Here is a 14537-nt window from a genome sequence, read left to right as displayed (position 1 = left end):
CTTGTTTTGGGAGCAGGAAGAAAGCTGGCTTTATCACCCCAATCGTGCAGCTACCTGACCAGTCTCCTGGTAGATGTGTATAAGCTGCATCCCCGCAGATCCAAAAGAAATCATCTGGGGCTTCCCCAAAACCCTCCCTGTCTTCATAGGGGTACTCCCAATGCTTTGATAGGCTTCTAATTCCCCAGAAGGGATTGATCCCTTTTTCTGCACATTCATAAAGGTTATATCCTTTGTGATGAATGCACCCTTTTTCCCTTTTCTCTAAGGACCAATATCTTAGGTTGGGCTCTTGGGGAACCCATTTAGTTCCTAGATTCTTCGTTATATCTTTTGCATGCCATCCGCCCCACCAGGGTTCTATATCTTTTTCCAATTTGTAGAATACAGTCTTCCCCAATTACCTTAGCCTTTAATTCCCATTTTTCTCTTCTCCTATACCCTGGTGTGCTTTGGCCTTCCCCAGTTCATTTTATGCTTAGAATTTCTCAAGGTTTCAAGCTAATTCCCTCCCAGGGCCAAATATCAGACATTTTAGTACTCCCACACACCCAACAATCAGTTATATTTAATTCCTTGCTGATGTTTTCAACTGAATCAATGAACAAGTTCTTCCCACTCAAATTTTCCCATTCTTCATTTCCCACCCTCATGTCCACTCTTTTCTCCTTTACCACATCAGGTTCACCTTTTACTGGTTCGTTCTTTTCAAAGCACAGCCAAGTATCCCTCATGGGACAGTCTCCCAGAAGACGTTCTCTAAAAGTGGCCGTATTTCTGGTAATCCAATATGTTTTTCCGTTTTCTTGGCATTCTTCTAATTGTGATTTGTTGTAACAAGAAGGACTCAAATTTGTGTGGACCCTTACCAGGGACCCTAGATTTTCCCCATCATACAAGGGATAATAACATTTCATGCAAGAGTCTGTCCCCATGGCATTGGTGAGGTGCATTGCTATCACCAGACCTACCATGAGCCTTGTGATGATCCTTTTAGGCTCCCTCCAGTCCGTGACTCCCAAGAGTCCAGCAGGAACCATGTTTGATCTCCCCTGGTCTTGCCTCTTGGGGTTTTCCTCACACTCTTTTGCGGGTCTGGGTCCAAGGCTTACGGCTTTATTATTTCTTTTGTCCTTCTCCTTTTTACTGTTGTCGTTATTGGTCTTGGGAAAAGCTGCCCAGGGAGGGATATAGTCTTGGCTAGGAAATTGGAGCCTTATTCAGCAGGGGCGGGGGGGGTCTTTTACTTTTTCAAATAATAATAATAATAATAATAATAATAATAATAGTTACAAGTTAACCACAACTGGAAAACACTTTAACATTAGTTCACAAACTTTAAAGAAACACTTAACCACAAATGTTGCAGCCAAGAGATCACTTAAAAACATATATAATTCCAGTTCCTGATTGGGGACTTTAGTCTCTGGGTTTCCTTCTTTAGGTTATTTTCAAGTCCTTGGTGTTGGGGACAACAGTCCAGTTAGAGGGATCTTTTTCAGAGTTTACTTCCCCATCTGGTGGTGCCACTGGTCCTTTAACTCAAGTCACGTGTGTCCACCCTTTTTCCCGGGTTCTCACAGCCGTATGTGTGTGAGTTGAACTTGGTAGGGTCCTTCAAACTTTGGAGTGAGAGGAGAGTTAGCCCCAGATTTTACCAATACCCAATCCCCAGGGTTGATATGGTGTGTGTCTACCTCTAAGGGAGGAGTTTGAGGGAGATACCCTTTTTTCCTGAGGTTTTCTAAAGTTTTAACAACAGTTTCCAAATACCTCCTTGAGGTTTCTTCCCCTTCCGTATACTGGGCAGTGCTGTAAGGAGTAATTAGGAAGGGGAGTCCAAATAGCATTTCATAGGGGTATACCCCTAAATCTGCTCGAGGTCGGGTTCTTATTTGCAACAAAGCCAAAGGGAGACATTTTATCCAATCTAATTTAGTCTCCAGAGTCAGCTTGGTTAAGGTCATTTTTATGGTCTTATTCATCCGTTCTACCCGACCGGAGCTCTGGGGATGCCATGGGGTGTGTAACCTCCACTTTATCCCCAGGGCTTCAGTGGTTTCCTGGAGGACACGGGCAGTGAAATGGGGGCCTTGGTGCGAGTCTATGTTATTGATTAACCCATACCTGGGGACAATATGTTCCAAAAGTATTTTGACTACTACTCTCGCTCTTTCATTCCAAGTGGGAAAAGCCTCTGGCCAATGGGTCAGGTTATCTACGATCACTAGCAGGTGTTTGTGTCCCTGTGCTAGAGGCATTTCTGTGAAATCAATTTACACATTTTGGAAGGGTCTCTCCGCTAGTTCCCTTCCCCCTGGTACGGGTTTCGTCATCACTCGTTGGTTTACCCTTTGACACGTTACACAGCCCTGAGTGATGGCCTTTGCTATATCATAAACCCCTGTGCAGATGTTCTCCCTCAAGAAATGGTCACATAGACCCTGCGTCCTCCAATGTGTCAATTTGTGTATTTCATCCAATACCCTGCTGTTGCAGTCCACAACTCCAGGATCTCGTCCAGGGAAGCAGCAGGATTCTGGGAACCAGCATCAAACACCAACCGAGACGGGCTCCCGTTCATGAAACCATTTATTCAGCATGGGAACAAAGTCAGGTCCAGAACAGAGAGCTCCGAACAGAAGCACAGCAGGGGTTTTTGAGGGACAGAACTCTCAAGGGTTTCCACCTTTGAGGGTGGAGTTCAGGGTCAGGGACCAGTAGAAGCACACCAAGGGAGAATCCCCCAGGGACTCAAACCCTATCAGAACTCCTGGGCTGCCCTTCTCAACGGGTTTGGGGTGGGACAATGTAACTCTTTGTCTCCCTGAGGCTGCTGCCACATCTGCTCCTTTCTTATCTATTTATTTATTTATTTATTTATTTATTCAAATTTTAATTAGGAGCTTAAAATGTTCCCAGACATACACCTTAAAATCTCACCTCCTCCACAGAGCACCCGCTTTGCTTTGTGGGACAACAGAAACTCAGTAACAAAACACATTAAGCAAACAGAAAAAACAAAATTGAAAACAAACATTTCAATCTCGGACCACGCCGGGCAAATTAAACAGTGATGGTACTTAATGCAAACATAATGGTTTTTTATGTCTCTTGCAGTTTAGGATTCTCTTTGAGGAAGGGTGCAGCTCTTAGATCTCCTCTCACGAGGGGCAGAGTTCTTCCATCTCCAGTTTCGGCTCTGGTTCCCATGTGGGCATTGCTGCTTTAGATGATCTCGGTGAAACACTGGCTTTGGGAGCTCAGTTCCAGTTTCGATTTCCCCGGAGGAGGTGTTGCCCAGGATGGAAAAGGCAGAGCCCCCAGGGGTGGAGCACCGAACAAAGGGGTGGGAGCGAAGCAGGAGTTACTGGGGGAAGGGAAGGTTCGGGGCTGGAAAAGAAGGAGCAAGGTGGGAAACAAGGGATCCCAGACCGCGTGGCCAGAGCCATCTTGGGATGGGGGGGGAGGCCGGGATGGACTTTCCTGGACCGGGAACGGGGAATATGGAAAGACAGGGGGTGAAGGAGGACACGGAACAGCGGGCAGACGGCAGCAGACCCGCATCACTCTGGATGTTCTCCGTCCCTTGCCTGCATTCAGGAAAACAGGGGATGGGATGGCAGAAAGACACCGGGGTGACGGGGAGACAGCAGCAGCCCCGAGCCATCTTGGCTTTTTTCACCCTTTGTCCTGCCCTTAGGAACAGGGGAAAGGGGAAGGAACAGGGAGGTATACACCAAAAAAAAAAAAAAGGAACTTCACAGAAGACAAAAACAGTCCACCAGAAGAGCCATACCGTCCATAATCATCCATAATGTTAATATAATCGTCCATAATGTTAATATAATCGTCCATAATGTTAATATCGTCCATGATACGTCTCGTTGGGTGATGTAAGGTGTCCCAGTGTCTGGTCCCGACTCCCACACCTCCGTAACCCCTTTTCTTCCCCATGCCCGAGGCACTCCCAACCCAGCCTTCCTGCCAGGTACTCTCGAGTCCTCATTTCTTAGGCGGGGGTCTCGCCGGCTCTCAGGCCATCAGCCGGTGACTTACGAGGTGTCCATGGAGCCGGGTCCTGCTGTTCTCTTGCTTCGCTGGATGCCACGCATTCTCTCACCATATGTTACAGTCAGCAACCTCAGGATCTCGTCCAGAGAAGCAGTAGGATTCTGGGGACCAGCATCAAACACCAACCGAGATGGGCTCCTGGTTCACGAAACCATTTATTCAGCATGGGAACAAAGTCAGGTCCAGAACAGAGAGCTCTGAACAGAGGCACAGCAGGGGTTTTTGAGGGACAGAACCCCCGAGGGTTTCCACCTTTGAGGGTGGAGTTCAGGGTCAGGGACCAGTAGAAGCACACCAAGGGAGAACCCCTCAGGGACTCAAACCCAATCAGAACACCTGGGCCGCCCTTCTCAAGGGGTTTGGGGTGGGACAGTGTTAACTCTTTGTCTCCCTGAGGCTGCTGCCACACCACTATAATATTTTTTCCCTTGATCTATCATGCTGAGCACCATGCAAGGCTGTAGAGAGGTCAAGACAACCTCTGTTTTTAAAACTCTGCCCTGCAGCTATTCCTTACGGTGCTGTCAGCAGGGAAGACATTTTGTCTTCTAAAACTTTACTTCTGATAGTTTTTCCCATCTGAAAACTATCTGGGCCAGGGGCAGCACCCAGGGACCTGCCCTGCCTGGGGGAACTTATACCTGGATCTTATAACTAAGTATCAGAAACAAGGGCACACACTCTGTATTCCAGACTCCAACATTTTATTCTTATTCTCAATTTTCCATGTTTTAAGTACTACTACATCTTCATCTACTTCAGCTTCTACCTCTTCTTCCTAATATTCCTATTCTAATTCTTTATCATTTTTTGGTTTCTGGAGGGTCTTATGCAGGTTTGGGTGGGGGGGGGGGGGGTGTTGGGGTTTTTTTCTTTCCTACTACTACTTCCTAAACACAACTTTCTTTTCCTTTGTTAGAATTGTGTGTGTTGCAGTCCAGCAGGCCGCCGTCGTGTCCTGGGAGCAACACCTCCTGTCTGTGTCCATTCCTCATGGCCAAAGTGCCCCAGGATCAGCATGGAGTCCTTTCCGGAGGAGAGGAAATGGCCTTGGAGTCCAGCAGGGAGGAGCTGGAGCCAGTGTCCCTGCAAAGGGCCAAGAGCCGTGTGGCTGTGGCCCTCGGGGACCCGGTGCAGGGGTGCCGCTGGCGGTGCCAGGCTGCCGCTGGGAGCCGATGACTTTCCAGGTGCCTTCCCGGCCGGACGATGGGCCGGGATGCGGCGCTGAGCCCCGGCAGCGAGGGTCCCCCCTTCGGGTGCCGCTTTGGGCTGCCGTGTGCCCTCGGGGAGCCGCCCCGGGGGTGCTGCAGAGCGGCCGGGGCCGACTCGGCCCGCAGGGCCAGCGCAGGCCGGGGCAGCCCGTGCGGCTCCCTCGGGGCGCGGGGCAGGCCGCGGGGCAGCCGCCATCTGCAGCCCGGCGCTGCTGGCAGCGGGCACTGATCCTGTGGCTGTGCCGCCAGGCAGGGGCAGCGGAACAGCCCCTGCAGCCCCCGCAGGGCCCACAGCGCCCGCAGTGCCTGCCTCAAGAGCGAACGGCCTTTCCTGTGGGGAAGCGGCTGCCCAGGAGAAGAGACATCTTCCACCGTGGCTTGGGCTGCCAGAGGGCCAGGCCCGGCACAGAGTTGCTCTTGCGGGCACAGCTCAGGCTCCTGGCACTCCACCCAAGCTTCTCGAGGGACAGGCAGCAGGATTCCGTCTCGGGCTAAATCTGCCAGTCTCTGCTGCCTGGCCTCTTCTCCTTCCTCGTGCAGCTCCAGGACGCTCACCTCATCCCAGTCATCGTCCTCCCGCTGCCAGGCCTTGAGTTGGCTGCACAGGATGTCGCAGTATTCCCTGCTGTCCTGAGCCAGCTCTCCATCACTGTCATCATCCCAGCTGGACCTGGAGGATTTTCTCTTTGCTTTGCCTCCAGTCACCTCCTGGCCATCCTGGCACAGCTCTTGCTTGCGGCAAGCTTCCCAGTCCAAGAGTGCCCGGCGGCTCGTGCCTTCTCCTGGGGACAGCCGCTGCTCAGGAGATTCTTCCCAATCTGAGAATTCCTGACAGTGATCGCTGTCCGCCTGCCACGGCTCCTGCTCCCTGCACTCGCCCCACTCGGAGACAACTGGGGAGGGCTCTTGCTCCCTGCCCTCATCCCAGTCCCAGAAATGCCAGTAGCTCCCCCATACTTGGACCAGCTCTTGCTCAAGGCCTTCATCCCACTCAGAGAGCTCCTGGCAGCTCTGGGCTTCTCCTGGGGACAGCTGTGGCTCAGTGCAGGCTTCCCCTGGAGTCCCTTGCTGGAACTTGTTCATTTCTCCTCGGCAGAGCTCTGGCTCTTCCTCAGCGCAGGACTCCACGGCTCCTCTCCTCCCTCTGCTTGCCCTCTCAGCCTCCTCCTGCTGCTCCCTCAAGGCCTGGGCTCTCTGTGAGCCGGGCCAGGGCCTGGGGGGCTGGGACTTGGGCTTTGCCTTCTCCTCCTCTGTGCCTGCAGTCCTCTGGCACACACAGGTACCTGGACACAGCCACTGTCCTGGGACTGACCCAGGCCCCACAAGCCCTTTATATACCCCCCAGCCGGGGCGGGGCTCTGCCATGTCACAATGGACTTTGGGCACCGCAAGGTCCCGCGTCACCACGGGCCCTGACGCACCGTGCCTGTGTCACAAAGGGCACCATGGCACCCTGTGCCTGTGTCACAAAGGCCACCCCGGCACCCCGTGCCTGTGTCACAAAGGGCACCCCAGCACCCTGTGCCTGTGTCACAAAGGCCACCCCGGCACCCCGTGCCTGTGTCACAAAGGCCACCCCAGCACCCTGTGCCTGTGTCACAAAGGCCACCCCAGCACCCTGTGCCTGTGTCACAAAGGCCACCCTGTCACCCCGTGCCTGTGTCACAAAGGGCACCCCGGCACCCCGTGCCTGTGTCACAAAGGCCACCCCGGCACCCCGTGCCTGTGTCACAAAGGCCACCCCGGCACCCCTTCAACAGCCCAAGGCACCAGGAGCGGCCTGGAGCAGCCCAGGCCTTGGGGGATTGCAGCCCCTTCTTCTGAGCCGCTCCTTCAAATGATCAGGAGTGGCTGGGGCCAAGTGAAGGTGCAAAAGGAGACCGTGTGTGTCTTCCTTTGAAAGACAGGGGCCTGCTAAGGGAGGCAGGAGGCTCCTTTGCAATGGAAAATGTAAACCCCCTCCCTCCCAATTATTATCCCTTTGAAAGGCACTCTCTGGCAAAGATAGGAGGACAGGAAGAACAGTTTGTGCTGCTTTTGCATGAATTGCTATTTGGTGAGCAGGGAAGAAGCCCCCCATGGAAATGATTTTACTGAGAGGAGCTGCTAAGCGAGAGCTGCCCCTGTGCCAAGCAAAATCCAAGAGCTGGCTAGCTGTGGGAACTGACTACCTATTAAAGCATTTAAAAAGCTGGATCCACCTCGGTGAGATTGACATTTTGCAGACAGGCAAGCCCGGGAAATCTCTCTCTTGCTTCCACCTTTGAGGAGGTACCCGGCTGCCGGTCGGGCCGGGCCCCGCTGCACTGCGGCCCTTGCAGTCGTGCTGACAGTGGCTGCAACAATCCTTAAAGCTTCAGGGTCCCCTGACACCCGGGAAACCGAGGAGGAAATTAAAGGAGCGGGTTCGCTGGAGTCCCCAAAACCAACTGGAATAGGAAAATCAAGTAGGGATGAGGCCCATAAAGCCTGCGCAGCACAGGAGCAAAGTGCAAAGACCAGGCCTAGAGACAGACACAACAATATCTAGCGGAGGTGTGAGGGCGCAGTCTGAGGGCATGGGTCCAGACACAGACTGGGGTTAGAAAGATGAAAAATACTGTGACGAATTGCAATCAATCGGGGGAGAGACACGGGAAGATTCTAGAAACATAACTTTTAGTGGGGTGACTTGATGAACGTATGAATTGCCATCAAGCCTTTGGCAAGTGCTTCCCAAGGCTTGAACTCAAAGCCTGCTGCTTCAGGGCTGAAGTCTTTCTGGCCCTGTGTCCCAGAAGGGCTGAATCGCACAGGCTCGGCCTGGCGGGGCCGGGCTGGCCCCAGCAGTGACCGGGTGGGGATGGGAGGTTGTGGGACCCCGGCTGAGGCTGGGCCGGACCACGGCTGCTCACACCTTGCTGAGCCTAAGCCGTGCCCCGCTGCCGGCCCCCGCTGAGCTGGAGTCCGCTGGGCTCCGGGAGGAGCTCCGGGTGGGTCCAGGCCCCCTCGGCCATGGCCTGACGCTGCCCGCCGCGGCCCTTCACACCTGGGCTAGCTCTGCTCACTGGCCGCTGGCAGCGCCAGGAGTGGGGAACGGTCTGGGAGCTGTTTTCCCTAGACTGAGCCTTCAGAGCCTCTCCGCCACTCAAGGCTCTGCGGGTCTTGGCGTCGTGGGCTTCAGTGAGGAGATGGAGGAGACCCAGAGTCCAAGCAGATTTCCAGGAACAGGATTTATTGAGGGAAAGGAGCGGTGACAGGACGAGGGCTGGAAAGACACACAGGGACCCAAGGACTCTGAGCCCTGAGCACTCCTGTGCTCTCCAATTTAAAGAGGGGAGGGTACAAACCAAGGACCAATGGGAATACAGTATGGGAGGAGTCGGGAGGAGGGTTCACAATACTAGGAGCCAATAGGAGTAACATTTGTGAGGGGCAGCAGTCGCAAAGCCAATGGGGCTTCGAGTAAGGGATGAAAGGCAGGGAACTTGCTGGAACAAAGGGTTGGGTTTACATTGAATACAGGGACCAGGGGCAGGCTAAAGGTGATAGACAAGGAAGGTTCAGGAAAAAGGGGAGGGGTTTACAAAAACTGACAGGAGGGCAAAACCATTACAGAATCATAGGGGCATAACAGCAGGAGCAAACCATTCACTTAATAACCAGAACAAAATAAACAGACTGCAACAATGGCCCGTGCGGCACACTGTAATTGAAAGAAATTGACCAGGAGACAAGACTCCCGTTTGATGCCTTTATTAGGATTCAGCTCTTGGGGTGTGGGGGGCCCAAGGGATTGCTTCCATCACGGCCATTCCCACACTGTCAGCTCCAAACAGGAGACACAATTCAGCTTTGCAGCACACACTGCAGAGCTGGGGCTTCCGTCCTCATGAGAGTAGTCAGGGACCTGTCGTCCTGTTTCACTGTCTAGGGCTGTCAGTCCTTTCCAATCCTCTTAGGTCATGGTGATGCAGGAAGATGGTTTCTAAGCAGGTTTAGGTGATGCAGGGAGATGATCTTGCATCATAGCTTGCTCAAATATGTTTCATTGTCCTTTTATTCCTCTGTTAGCTCATTGTTTTGGTGTCCTGCATGCCTTAGTTTGCATTTTACTCGGTTACACAGCTTCCTGGGAGTTTCTTTCTTCTAGTGTGGCACAGGGACCATGGGAGTTGCCTCGTTCTGTGGCACACCTTTCTAATGGGTTGCTTTTGTTAGTTGGATTTAGCCCCCATGGGAGCAGCTCTGTTACAAGGTAGCAGGGAAGTAAGGAGAAAGGGTACAGGAATGTCTCATAAGAACCTTTAAAACACTTCAGAAACTGCTAAGAAATTAACATTACTAATAACCATCGGAGTAAACAAGGGGTACAAGGTTTACAAATGGGATAAGAACATTAACTGTACATAATTAAATACAGTATTTTATCCGGGGTGGATTTCTTGAGAGATTTTATTCATGACATGTGCCTGCAAGGACGCGGCACCTCTCTGAGCTGGGGGAGAGGCCAGGGCTGCACAGGGGGGATGTTGTTGGCAGCTCCATGAGGACGCTCTGGGACGCTGCCCTGGGGTGTCCAGCGCAGTGGAGATGGATCAGCCCCTGCTCTGCTGCTCCTTCCCATCTCCCCCAGGGACCTTGCAGAGCCCCAGCCATGCTGTTTGCCCCCAGCCTGCCCACGGCCAGCCTGGGGCTGCTCACGGGGGTTTTCTGTGCTGAGCTTTGGCCTGGCCGTGTTCTTGAGAGAGCCTGGGCAAGGAGCCTGGAGCCCCCAGGCCCTGCCCTGAGGCGTCAGCGCTGCCCCAGCAGTGCCCATGGCCTGTCCCTGCTGCAGCCCCGGCACTGCCACCCCCAGGGCTGTGCCCGGCCCCGAGAGCACTCAGGCCCTGCAGCAACACCAGGGCCAGGAGGGCAGCGGGGCAGTGGCACGGGAGCAGCACTGGCAACACCAAGTGCTGCTGCTCCTGGGCACAGCTGCTGTGCCAGCACTGATCTGCCCCAGCTCTGCACACAGACACTGCTGCTGCAGCTCCAGAGAGGGGAACAAAAGGGGCATCTCTGGAGAAAACTTTCCTGGGAGATCCTTTAGTTCATTGAAAGCCACCAAGAGCACAGGCCCTCATTGACACAGTCTGTGGCCACAGGGAAGATGGAGAGAAACAAAATGAGAAATGGCACAAACAATGACATTTCATTGTGGACAGGATTAAAAAAGGAAAACACAGAAAACCTCCAAAATTAAACCAACAGGAAGTATCAAAGGTGATTTTTATTATAAGTGATTTGCAGAAATTGGCCAGCAGTTTAATGTTTCCGAAACCATCCAGTCATCAGTGTCCACACTGCAGCCTTGAGCTCCTGGTTCCTCAGGCTGTAGATGAGGGGGTTCAGGGCTGGAGGCACCACTGAGTACAGAACTGACACTGCCAGATCCAGGGATGGGGAGGAGATGGAGGGGGGCTTCAGGTGAGCAAATGTACCAGTGCTGAGGAACAGGGAGACCACATCCAGGTGAGGGAGGCAGGTGGAAAAGGCTTTGTGCCTTTGTCCCTGCTCAGAGGGGATCCTCAGCACAGCCCTGAAGATCTGCACATAGGAGAAAACAATGAACACAAAACAGACAAATACCAAACAGACACTGACTGCAATGAGCCCAAGTTCTCTAGTGTATGAATTGGAGCAGGAGAGCTTGAGGATCTGTGGGATTTCACAGAAGAACTGGCCCAGGGCATTGCCCTGGCACAGGGGCAGGGAAAATGTATTGGCTGTTTGCATGAGAGCATTGAGAAAGGCACTGGCCCAGGCAGCTGCTGCCATGTGGGCACAAGCTCTGCTGCCCAGGAGGGTCCCGTAGTGCAGGGGTTTGCAGATGGACACGTAGCGGTCGTAGCACATGATGGTCAGGAGGAAATACTCTGTTGCAGCACGGAAAACCAAAAAAAATACTTGTGCAGCGCATCCTGTGTAGGAGATGTGCCTGGTGTCCCAGAGGGAATTGTGCATGGCTTTGGGCACAGTGGTGCAGATGGAGCCCAGGTCAGTGAGGGCCAGGTTGAGCAGGAAGAAGAACATGGGGCTGTGCAGGTGGTGGCTGCAGGCTACGGCGCTGATGATGAGGCCGTTGCCCAGGAGGGCAGCCAGGGAGATGCCCAGGAAGAGGCAGAAGTGCAGGAGCTGCAGCTGCCGCGTGTCTGCCCATGCCAGCAGGAGGAAGTGGCTGATGGAGCTGCTGTTGGACATTTGCTGTGGTTGAACACGGGGACCTGTTCATGAAGAAAAAGAGCAGTGACAAATCAGGAGAGGCCGGGACTCACCCAGCCTTGTTCCTGCTCTGTGAAAACTTCACCCAGGTCCCTGACTGAGCTCCAGCTGTGCTGTCTGAGTGTGCCAGGAGCAGCCAGGCCTGCGCCTGGGGGCTCTCCAGGAGCCATCCCTGCCCTGCTGCCCTGGGTTTGTGGCCATATGACAGAGGGGAAAAGCTGGAAATTCAGGATTTGTCAGGGGAATCACTCCTAATGCAGAAGGGCTTGTTGCCATCTTTATTCCCACTTGTAAAAGACATTGAGAGGAGGAAGAAATTTTAAACATTCTTTTCCTGCCCACAAATCATTCCTGGTTCTCTGAGGTCAGAAATCCCCAGCATTTCTGCTGCACTCAGAATTTCCCACTGAGAGATGTGAGAGGCAAAGGATTCCCTGTGGCTTAGGGAAGGTGAGGGGCTGGATGGGCTTGTTCCCAACTGCCCTGGGTTTGCACCTTTGGCTGGAATCAGAGCACAGTCACACTCCTGTGTCACTCTGGCATAAACCAGACCCTGCCCAGAGCAGAGGGATCCCTGAATGTCTCACCCTCTCTAAAGGTCTCTGGGCAAGGTCTCAGCACCCCCCTCTGCCAAGGACACTCACGGCTCCCTTGGCAGAGCCAACAGCATTTCCTCAGCTGTGGCATCTCTGCCCTTCCCCGTGGGACATTCAGGGAACTCTGAGAGGCTCTGGCACAGATTTGCAGCCAGGAGGGCAGCTCAGAGCTTGGAAGGACACAGCAGGGAGATCCCCAGGTGTGCCCATGATGGGATCTCAGGGAGGGGGCTCAGCTCATTCCCCTTTGCCATGGACTGCTTTGCCCACAGCCCCACAGGTCACAGGGAAGCTGGGACACCCCATTCCCATGGACACACCTGCCTGGCAGCAATCCCAAGGGCAGGGCCTGACTCAGCTGCTGCAGATGCCAGAGCCTCCCTGAGAGCCCCAGATACCAATGACAATATCAGAGCAGTGCATTTAGGCCGTTTAGGAGGCTCCCAGCAGAGAGACTGAGCACCAAACTTACAATTCTGGCATCTCTGTAAATGTTCAAACATTACTTTGCTGTTCCTGGTGTGTCCCTTTCAACTCAGAATGTTCTGTGATTCTGGGATTACAATTCCTCTTCTGCTTCTCTCATCCCCCTGTTGTCTATAATCAAAAGAGAAAAAAAAACAAAAAACAAACCCTTTTGCAACAGTGTTGGAACAGTAAAGTAAAAACCAGACCTATATTGGAAACTTCCAGGTGTCCCAGTGGGGTTGAGGCACACCTGGCCCCTTATTTAAACAATTCATTAAGGTTGATTAATTAGGATATTTAACAGAAACATTCAATAGGAGATTCAGCTGCCCCAGTTACACACCCCTGAGTCAACCCATTGGAGTAGGTCCAAGGATTTCTTTGCCCCACTTTTTGTTATGACTGCTCACATTCTGGTTCCAAAACAAAATGTTCTTCTTGTAGCTCCTCTCCCTGATGATAAGACAATACAGTATTTCAGAAATCTATTTAGAAGATCAGATTATTGTTCTAAAATCTAAGAGTAAGGTTAGGAAACATATTAGAGTTAATTAAGAATAATAGTTGTCCTTAATTATAATATAAATGTAATATAATATAATATAATATAATAGTATAGTATAGTATAGTATAGTATAGTATACTACACTATACTATACTATACTATACTATAGAATAATAGTTTAATAGAGTTAATTAAGAATTAAAATTTCATAATTACATGATAATAGTTTACAGATCTAAAAATATATTAAAAATGCATAAAAAGCAAAAAACTTTTTGCTATCATCTCAACTTTCCCACCCTGCTTAAAGAGAGAAATTGAGCACAGTCTCAGGAAAGCTCCTGATCTTTACAGCAATTCCAGTCTCACCTTCTTTTGGGAAGTGTCCTCTGGAGCTGTGGCCAGGCAGGTCTGGAGCTGGGAGCAGCCCTGCCCCACACAGCCCCTCTCAGCAGCAGCCCCTGCCCTGCTCAGGGTGGCTCCTTCCCCCCACAGCTTCTCCCCAGCGCTGGGAGCAGCTCCCCGGGCCGGCTGAGAGCTGTCCCTGGCAGGCAGCAGAGTCCCTGCCCCAGCACAGCGCCCTGGGCTGCAGGACCCTGCTCTGCAGGACAGCCCTGGGCACCCCTGGCTGCTCTGCACAAGGGACAGGCAGAGAATGTACTCACAGAGTCTGTAGGCACTGGCATGTTCCAGCTTGAGGAGATGCCTCCAGGAGCTGCAGCTGCATTGTCCTGCAGCCAGAGGCTTCCTGTGCCAAGGGCTGGCAGGGATTCTGCCCCAGGCACTTCTCAGCCCCTTCCCAGCCCTGACTGATTGAAGCTCTCTGTGCCTCTGGGCTGTGCCCAGGGTGGCTGCAGGCAGTGCCCCAGCCCTGCTGGGCTGGCAGAAGAGCTGCTCAGCAAGAGAAATGTGCTTTTGAAGCTCTTCTTGGTTTCCAGCAGCTGCCTCTGTGCCAGGAGCCCGGCCCAGCTCAGCAGCACAGACACAGCAGCAGGACTTTAATGAGCCTCTTGGGGCTTTGTGCTGAGGCCCTGAACATCAGTCCCTGACAGGGAGGGGAAGAAAGCTCTCAAGAACTCCAAGTCAGAATCCAACTCCAAAGTTTCTTTCACTTTTAATGGGTCCCACTGAGGGACGTGACTGAGAAAGTGTCCCCAGGCCCCAGGCAGAGCAGAGAACTGGAGGCACTGATGACAGCTGGGGACAAAGAGAAGCCAAGGCTTGGTGCCCTGGGCCACAGCAGCCAATGCTGTGCCAGCAAGGGCTGTGAGGAGACACCTTGTCCTGAGGCCCTGGGGCCTCCTGGCACAGCCCCAGCAAGGCTGGCCACTGTCACCCCCTTGGCCTGCCCTCAGCATCCCCCCTAGCCCACATGCCAGTGGCCTCAGGGATCTGCTGGAAGGAGTCCCTGGGGAGCCTTGCTCAGGAATGGCCCTGGGG

The sequence above is a fragment of the Cyanistes caeruleus genome, unplaced genomic scaffold, assembly GCF_971803275.1.
Source record: "Cyanistes caeruleus unplaced genomic scaffold, bCyaCae1.hap1.1 HAP1_SCAFFOLD_65, whole genome shotgun sequence".
Lineage (NCBI taxonomy): Eukaryota > Metazoa > Chordata > Aves > Passeriformes > Paridae > Cyanistes > Cyanistes caeruleus.
The sequence above is the reverse complement of the archived record's forward strand: the minus strand, read 5'-3'. Positions refer to the sequence as shown.